Source organism: Glycine soja, chromosome 18 (genome assembly GCF_004193775.1).
Source record: "Glycine soja cultivar W05 chromosome 18, ASM419377v2, whole genome shotgun sequence".
NCBI classification, from domain to species: Eukaryota; Viridiplantae; Streptophyta; class Magnoliopsida; order Fabales; family Fabaceae; genus Glycine; species Glycine soja.
Genome location: NC_041019.1, coordinates 29030845 through 29040953, shown reverse-complemented (window position 1 = coordinate 29040953; position 10109 = coordinate 29030845).

Sequence of the window (10109 nt, the reverse complement as noted above, 5' to 3'; positions counted from 1 at the left end):
ATGTTCCAAGAGGGAAATGTGTCTGGATTCCTAAAAATTTCATTGTGGAAATTAACCCCATTGGACCCCACCTAAATTGGGTATCACCTCTCTCTAATTGATTTTGCCTTGTAGGTGTGCCTAAAAGCAAGGGACTCACTATGGTACTTGGATAATGGCTGCCCTAGGCACATGATGGCTGGAAAGTCCAAACTTACCGACTTTGTGTCAAAAGAAGGAGGATATGTCACTGTCGCAACCTACCCTTCGGCGGGAGGGCAACGCGTGACTCGCGGGATGCGTGTTCCACGAAAGGAATACGCGCGGAGTCGCCACCAACGTTTATTTGAGGAAAACGTCGGAAAAACCGGAAAAGACGCGATCTACGAACTTTTAAGTGAAAGGTTCGGGAGTTGTATTTACGCACGGGGAAGGTATTAGCACCCCACACGTCCGTCCCAAGGGACGGCAACCTTTAATCGAATGTGCAAACATGACTTTGATTTTTATGTTCCCTTTTATGTCCTTATATCCTTTATATATTTTTTCCTTTTTTGTGGTCGACAAGGGTGTTTCCCTTTTCTCCTACGTATTCCTCAATTTGCGATGAGGAAATCAGACCTACGTAGTTCTTTCCTATCAAGTGATTCTCTTTTTACTTAAGAGGTGATCATTTTAAGGCGTTGGACCTTAAAAATGACCCATTTTACTTAGTAAGAAATTGAAATGACAAACTTCAAAAACCTATTTTTGTGGACGAGCTTGACTAGGCGAGTTGATTTTAGCCTTAGTTTCACCTTAGTTATTAGTCAATTCAATTAAGAATGAGAAATCCCAAAGAGAAAATGTCCGATTGATTTTCCGCTTTATTTTACTAAAAGGTATATTTTTTTGTTATTATATTATTATTTTATCTCTTTTTGATTTCCAACGTGGTTACGGCACGACCGAACGGTCGGAATTCATTTTAAACGAAGTTAACGAATAATACAATTCAAACGTTCGGTGGAAATTTATTTTATTTTTAGGTTAAGCGAGAAATGACTTAAATAAAATGGCTTAAGCACGTCAAGAGGGGGTATAAAAAGTAAATGAAACGAGAATAAAAATACACGAAACACAATGTGGACCACCACGGGTACATAGAATGAATCGAAAAGCTTGGTTCGAGGTACTTACCCGTTGAAGATCGAAGAACGATGAAGAACGAATGAAGAACGTCGAAGAATGGTCAAAACCTTTGCAAAATTCCTCACGGAAAATGTTACGGAAACGTTTCGGAAGCGCCTCGGCCTAGATTTTCTTCACGGAAACAATTTTTCCAAGCAAATTCGAAAGAGAGAGAAGTGCCTAAGGGGCTGAACCCTTTTCTTCTTCACTTCCTCCCCTATTTATAGCAAAATAGAGAAGTGCCCAGGCGAGCCAGGTTGCTTCCTCCAGAAGCAACAACCTTCTGGAGGAATCTTCTAGAGGGCCCAAGTGGGCCTGGTTGCTATTTGCACCCCCATTTTTACTAAGTACACCCCCTGCCTTTTTTTGGTGATTCTTTTTTCGTAAAGTTACGGAAACTTACGAATTTCGTAACGATATTTGTTTTCTTTCCGTAATGTTACAGAACCTTGTGGATTACATAATCATCCCCTTTTTGACCTACGGAATGTTATGGAACCTCACTAATTATGCAACGATGCTTCCATTTGATTTCCGGGGTGTCACGGAAACTTACGGATTGTGCATCAATATTTTTTTGTTTTCCGGCATGTCCTGGAATTTCACAAATTGCCTAATGATGGGTGCCAAGCACCTTACAAGGACCAAACAAAGGTCGCATGTCATCAAGCAAAGGTCCCCGGACGAAATTAGGGTATGACAGTTGCCCCTCTTTACTTGTCTTTTATTGGAGATAAAAGGAAAGTAAAGATAAGACACTAATTTCGTTCCTCTCGATTGACGAGAGTCGCGGGTGACCATAAAATTTCCGCATGCAAATGACTTGTTGTTCCCGGGGGAACAAAAGGTGTTGAAGACGATGTCAGTCTCTGCATGCTATCAAGCGTTCTGTCTTACAGATAGCAAAAGAATGTTTATACAGATAACCACTCGGGTATTTCCGCCCGTCAGCGTGACTCAAAAGTCAGTATGACAGATCTTGTGAGTGCGGAAGATGATGTAAATCTCCGCGTGTCATCGGGCCCGCCGCCTCTGGATGACAAAGGGTGCAGAATGACCAAATTGTGTCTCTGCGAGCCATCGGACACGACCGTGTCTGAATGGCAAAGGGGTGCGGAATGACCAAATTTTGTCTCCGCATGTTATCGGGCCCGCCGCCTCTGGATGACAAAGGGTGCAGAATGACCAAATTTTGTCTCTGCGCGCCATCGGACACGACTGTGTATGAATGGCAAAGGGGTGCGGAATGACCAAATTTTGTCTCCGCATGTCATCGGGCCCGCCGCCTCTGGATGACAAAGGGTGCAGAATGACCAAATTTTGTCTCTGCGCGCCATCGGACACGACTGTGTCCGAATGGCAAAGGGGTGCGGAATGACCAAATTTTGTCTCCGCATGTCATCGGGCCCGCCGCCTCTGGATGACAAAGGGTGCAGAATGACCAAATTTTGTCTCTGCGCGCCATCGGACACGACTGTGTTCGAATGGCAAAGGGGTGCGGAATGACCAAATTTTGTCTCCGCATGTCATCGGGCCCGCCGCCTCTGGATGACAAAGGATGCAGAATGACCAAATTTTGTCTCTGCGCGCCATCAGACACGACTGTGTCTGAATGGCAAAGGGGTGCGGAATGACCAAATTTTGTCTCCGCATGTCATCGGGCCCGCCGCCTCTGGATGACAAAGGGTGCAGAATGACCAAATTTTGTCTCTGCGCGCCATCGGACACGACTGTGCCTGAATGGCAAAGGGGTGCGGAATGACCAAATTTTGTCTCCGCATGTCACATGACCTCAGGGTCAGTATGACAGATCTTGTGGGGCGGCCGACAAAAGCAAGGCTCTTGCTCCTACGTATCCTCCAATGAGGAACTCAGACCTACGTAGTTCTAGATAACTTGTGAGACTTGAAAAAGTCTCCACCGGAAGATGCTGACATCTCCGGAAAGGGTGCAAATGACCACACTGGCCTTTGCTCATCAATCACACTTGGGGTCACTGAATGACGAGGTGCGGATAACCGTAAGGTGTCTCCGCGGGTTACCAACTCTTGGGTCATGGCAACAAAAAGCGGTGTGGTCGACAAAAGCGAGGCTTTTGCTCCTACGTATCCTCCAATGAGGAACTAAGACCTACGTAGTTCTGGATAACCTGTGAGACTTAAAAAAGTCTCGGTGTTTTCTCCACTAAAATGCAAACATGCTTTAGCAAAGAGACAAATATTCCAATTGATTTAGAGCAGCATATGCTTTTTTGAGTGAAAAAACAATGCGTCTACCGGGGAAGGAGAGTATGCTGATGAAATTTTCTCATAACCATAAATGAGATTTTGGATGTTAGCATTTCGTTTCTAAATGACCATTTAGAGGAAACACTGGGTTCGACAAAAATAGAAGAAATCCACTCAAAGTGTATCAATCTCGCACAGGTAAGTGTTTTATCCTAATTCCGAACCATAGATATGTCATGACTTGATTTTACAAATCATTTCCTATCAAACCAAAGATTACAAGCGTGATCATGGATCAATAGGACTTCCCTTGGAAACGGGTTCTTTTGGTGGGTTTTTCGGCTTTTGACCTCTTCTCTTTTTTTTTTTGGCCCTTTTTTGGCTTTTTTCCTTTTCTGTTTTGGTTTAGTGCGGGGCGAAAAAGTCACCGACGCACAGGATTTTGGTTGGTAATCAAAGGGAGAAGACCACTTTTAGGTCATGGTTTCCTTTTCTTTCTTTTGTTCATTTGGTGACAATTCTGTATTGTTCAGATATTGTTTGGTCCAAAGACCTCTCTGCACATTTCTTCTGGTTTCTTTGACCAGGAGCTTTCTTCTCTTTTACTTTCTCCCATTCTTTGGTTGGGAATTTTCTTTCTTTTCTTTTTTCTTTCTCCCACTCTTTGATTGGGAATTTCCTTGCTTCCTTTTTTCCTTTGATTGGAAATTTTCCTTCTCTTTTCCTTTGATTGGAAATTTTCCTTCTCTTCTTTTTTGCTTCCGAGGGTAAGGATTAACATTCTCACCATGGGTCAAGGTTTATGGTGAGTCAGGATTTTGGCTCAAGACTTGTAGAATGACTAGGCATGATACATGGCGGGGTTTGGTTTGGTTCAAGGATAAAAGGGATGCCCCACATTATTTCCATGACACAAATGCAAAAATGATGATTTGGAAATTTTATGCAAAACTGGTCATGCATGCACCTATGCGGACACTCAAGCGTCAAATTTTTATGGTCATGTGATGCTAGGGCTCAGGATTCATTTCCTCTATTTTAGTCAACCCAATGTTTCCAAAATATGTTCTTTTATCAATTTGTGCATTCATCCGAGTCCATTTTGGGTGTCTGGAAAAATTTTCACAGCATTCACCCTTCAGGTGTATACACATTTTTTTTCCAAAAACTAGCTATGATCAGCGAATTTTTCTTTAAAGAAAAGTTGGAAGTCATCTCTTTTCAAAAGCATGTTGGTTTTTCAGCTAGACAACTTATTTTTCTTTTTTCTCTCTTTTTCCTTTTTATCATTTGTTTATTTCTTTTTCTTGTTTGTTTTTGTTTCCCCCCCCCCCCTTTTTTTATGAGGTATTTTGCTACCTAAACATGTGTATATTTTTGTGAGGTATTTTTGCTATATACATGCATATCCAAGGTATCTTGCTACCTAAACATACATATATATATTTTGTGAGGTATCTTTTTGCTACATACATGCATATCTAAGGTATCTTGCTACCTAAACATACATATATATATTTTGTGAGGTAGTTGTTTGCTACCTAAATTACATACATGCATATCTAAGGTATTTTGCTACCTAAACATACATATATATATTTTGTGAGGTAGTTGTTTGCTACCTAAATTACATACATGCATATCTAAGGTATTTTTCACTACCTAAACACGCATACATATATTTTGTGAGGTATGACTACCTTCCGAGCTTGTGCTCGTTTTATTTAAATTCTTAGGATCATGAGCAACTAGGTGTGTCCCACTATGACTTGAGAAACAAAGCTGATCAAATAACAAGCAAAGATTTAAAAGGTACTAGGTTGCCTCCTAGTAGCGCTTCTTTAATGTCTTGAGCTGGACGCCTTATGACTTGTCGGTCACTGACCTAGTACTTTGCTTACCTTTGGCTTTGGACTTGGTCGCCTATTGGTCAGCCATGTGGTGTAGGCAATACTCAAACCTTTTTGTGGATGAGCAGAGGTGAACTCTAGAGGTGGTGGCGGTGTGTCTATTGCCCGCTACCAGCCATCCCAATGCTACTGTGGTATCTCGCCCTGCGCCTGCCTTGGGGTGCAGTATTTCTTGATGAAAGCTCGATTAGTAGGGGGCCTGATGCCCTTGATGGAGGTGACAGGTACTCCGTAGAACTGACAGAGACCCGTAATTAGAGCTTGACAACTCCAAGACCCTGTTGGACTTCTTCGGGTCCATTGGGTGTCTTGCAGGCGCGATCCCTGCAAACAATAGATGAAATCAGAAATCAGTTGAGCGATGTGCATACTTACCTATGATGACGTGACCCTGCCGGGGGGGTACGGGCACTCTGTAGGACTGATAGAGGCCCGTAACCAGAGCTGGAAACCCCAGGGCCCTGTTGGACTTTTCCGGGTCCACTGGGTGTCTTTGTGGGTACGATCCTTGCAAACAATAGATGGTATCAGAAATCAGTTGAACCATATGCATACTTACCCATGTCGGGACGACACAGACCAACTGATACTTTTGCAGGGGGAGATTGGCATTGCGGTCGCTGGGCAGAATGTTGCTAAGTAGCAATGTCATCTATATCTGTGTAAGAGTGGTCATGTTGGTGCGCATGATCCGCACTAATCTCTTTGCAGCGGCACGGGTGAAATCTTGCCCCGGTATGCATAGTAGCTGTGTGACAGCCTCCCTCTCTGGTTGTGCTCGCACAGTCGGCCCTCCTCCAATATCAGGGGGTGGCCTAGGAAACTACTGGCCCCTTAACCGGGAGTGCAAGTCTCGGTTAAGCATTTAAGGACGGAGGACCTTAAATTCTCTTAAGGTGTAGATGTGGAGCACACTGAAAATGAGGACACGTAGCCCTCTAAAGGTGAGGGCGTGCAGTCCTCTCAAGGTGAGGACGTGTAGTCCTCTGACGGTGAGGGTAACTAGTACCCAAGGTGAGGGCGTGTAGCCCTCTCAAGGCGAGGACATGTAGTCCTCTGGAGGTGAGGGCGTGCAGCCCTCTGATGGTGAGGACGTGTAGTCCTCTCAAGGCGAGGACGTGTAGTCCTCTGACGGTGAGGGTAACTAGTACCCAAGGTGAGGGCGTGTAGCCCTCTCAAGGCGAGGACATGTAGTCCTCTGGAGGTGAAGGCGTGCAGCCCTCTGATGGTGAGGACGTGTAGTCCTCTCAAGGCGAGGACGTGTAGTCCTCTGATGGTGAGGGTAACTAGTACCCAAGGTGAGGGCGTGTAGCCCTCTCAAGGCGAGGACATGTAGTCCTCTAGAAGTGAGGGCGGGCAGCCCTCTGATGGTGAGGGTAACTAGTACCCAAGGTGAGGGCGTGTAGCCCTCTCAAGGCGAGGACATGTATTCCTCGGAAGGTGAAGGCGTGTAGCCCTACGAAGGCGAGGGCGCGTAGCCCTCTGAAGGTTAGGACATGTAGTCCTCTGATGACGAGGGCATGTAGCCCTACGAAGGTGAGGACGCGCAGTCCTCTGAAGGTGAGGACGTGCAGTCCTCTAAGGTGAGGACGCGTAGTCCTCTGAAGGTGAGGGTAACTAGTACCCAAGGTGAGGGCAGGTAGCCCTCTCAAGGCGAGGACGTGTAGTCCTCTGGAGGTGAGGGCGTGCAGTCCTCTGATTGTGAGGACATGTAGTCCTCTCAAGGTGAGGGTAACTAGTACCCAAGGGGAGGGCGGGTAGCCCTCTCAAGGCGAGGACATGTAGTCCTCTAAAGGTGAGGGTACTAGTACCCAAGGGTTCACCCTTATGAGAAAGCAAGAGATCGACTCATCGAGAGGATCGGTCATCCCAAATCCACACGACTGGATATTAGATGTAGGAAATCTATGCAGTTAACATAATTTTTAGGGATGCAGATGCATGCAACCTTTGTCGTGAAATTTGATAAATGCGGACTTCATATGAACCAATGCAATGTAATGGAAAGTGTACAATGTTCATGACATTCTTTCCCTATTTTGTGATTTTAATTTTGATTTAATTTTTTTGGAAAACACAGATTGACTGTCCTTTTGAAAGAGGTGATAATTCATGCAACCTCATCCTATCTTTTTGTAAATCTCTCAGAGAACTCCCTCTGAGTGTTGTTCTATTTGATTTAGTCATTTGACCATTTTGGAGTGACGACAATGGAGTCGTTTGATGTTTAACCAATCCATTGAAATTCCAGGGTTTGTCCCCCTTTTTTATTGTTATTATTATTATTATTTATTTATTTATTATTATTATTATTATTATTATTATTTTTTTAAAAAAAAACATCGATGGGTGAGAACTTTTGATTTGCCCCTAGGTTCACTTGAGGCTCATGCACGATGCCCCTCATTGCCCCAGTGTAAGGCTTTGAGGTACCAATTGTTATCTTTCGTCATGACCTTGTAGCTGGGAACCTATTGGGTGAAAACTTCTAATCTGCCCCTAGGTTCGCTTGAGGTTTTTGCATGGTGCCTTTCATTGCCCCAGTGTAAGGCTTTGAGGTACCAATCGTTGTCTTGTTTTCATAGCCTCGTAGTGAGGAAGAATGAAAGAAGCAGTTGATTCTTGCAAAAAGAATTTTCCAAGGACGAGAAATAGTTGAAGAATTTTTTTCAATTGATGGATTAAGTCAAATGACTCCTATGTAGAAGCAAGATATTTTGATGTTTTGATGATGCCGAAGGATCAAGTGCTTCTAAGTTTTATTCGAGACAAGAATCCAAGAAAATCAAGATATATGATCAAGTTGATCTCTAGAATCTTAGGAAGAAGTTTCCAAATTGAAAAAGCAAAAGGTTTGACCAAGGAATTCTATCCTTTCAAATTGAGATTTGCTCTCTGGTAATCGATTACCAGCAGTTGAAAATGTTTTTATTCAAATTTTTAAAACCTGTAATCGTTTACACAAGTCTTGTAATCGATTACCAGAGGGGATTTTCAGAAAATAATTTCCAAGAGTCACATCTATTCAAATGGTTTATGAATGGGCATCAAAGGTGGCTTGGAAGCACGAATTTAAAGAGAGTTTTCATTGCCCACAAAGTTTATCCTCTCAAAAGATTAAGAGTTTTTCTGAACTGAACTGTCTTATCCTCTCAAAAAGATTCCTTGGTCAACCACTTGCATATTCAATAAGGAATTTTGATTGGTCTTCATTGTACAATCTATCCCTTTTAAGAGAGATTTCTTCTTCTCTTCTTCTTACTTCTGAAAAGGGATTAAGAGACTGAGAGTCTCTTATTGTAGAGGATTCTTAAACACAAGGGAAGGGTTGTCCCTGTGTGGTTCAGACTTTGTAAAAGGAGTTTTACAAAGAGAGTGGAAAATCTCAAGTGGGTTTCTTGAGGACTGGACGTAGGCGCGGGAAGTGGCCGAACCAGTATAAATCAAGTTTGCATTCCTCTCTTCCTTTAAACTTCTTTTATTGCTATTTATCTTTTGCTTTAAAGAAGTTTATTTTGATTTGTATTTTGAGTAATTCATGTTAAGGGTGCATTGTTAATCCAAAAAGAAAGAGTGATAGTTCAATTGGGGAATAGTCTTTGCATTTTAATTCAACCCCCCTTTTTCTTAAGGTAACTGAGGCCATTTGTCCAACATCCTATTCTTGATAACTCACTTCTCTCTAAAAAGACAAAATGAGGTCACATGAACATCTATAATTTTACTTGAAAACACAGTCAATCAAATGCCTTTTTATTTTTTATTTTGAAACTTATTTGTTTTGAACTTTGCTCGTTGTTTTACGGCACCCCCACCAACGCGCAAGACGAGTAATCTCTGATTGAACAGTCTTAGAAGTCAGCACTCAGGAGCGCAGGTCGTTTGAGCAAACAGACCAATGGCTTGCACCCACATTCCAGTGAAAGTTGAATAAGCAAACATGCGTTTGTGAGAGGATGAGGGACAAAGATATCAACTTTATCCATTTCATTTAGCATTGTAACTGTGGTTTACAATAATGGCATAAACTTGGAAATCCTGATGAGTCATTAGAGACACCTAACAACAGCCTTCAAAATTGCCCCAATGTGTGGCATCTCTTGTCAATGTCAGGATTTACACGCAATTCTCCTCAAATTTCAGCCAGTCCGCATCAATTAGACCTTGCACCTTACGCTTCAGAGCCCTACAATGCTCAATGGAACGCCCTGGGGCTTCTCCGTGACAAGCACACGTTGCGTTCGAGTCGTATTCTCGGAGAAATGGAGGTTGATGAACCTTGGCTAGGGTTATGGCTACCATTGAATTATCGAGTGGATATGGGATCAAGTTTAGCATATGACAACGGAATTTGGGGTGAACCCTACAGGCTTTTTGCTGCAAAATTCCTTTTTGTTGGTGTTTTTTGGTTTGTGCTAAAGGTGGTCTTCATCATTGGAAGTGCGGTAGACAGACTTTGTGGTTGATTTAGGGATGGCCTTTATGGATAACTGGTCGGTGGGTAAGGAGGAGGTTTGTTATTGGCTGAGTAATGACATTGTTGGGTTGGTGGGAAACTTGGCCGTATAGGAATGGCAGTCACAGCATGGGTTTCTCCTTCTTTCTCACCCTCTTCATTTGCCCCAGTTTTCTCAGTCATCCTAGTAGGATGATCAAATTTGCCTCTTTTCGGACCCACATCGATCCTTTTGCTGGCGAAGACCAAATCTGTAAAACTTGAAGGTGTGTAACCCACCATTTTTTCATAGTAGAACACCGGTCACGTGTCTACTATCATTGTCATAATCTCTTTCTCTGTTATTGGGGGTGCTACTTGAGCCGC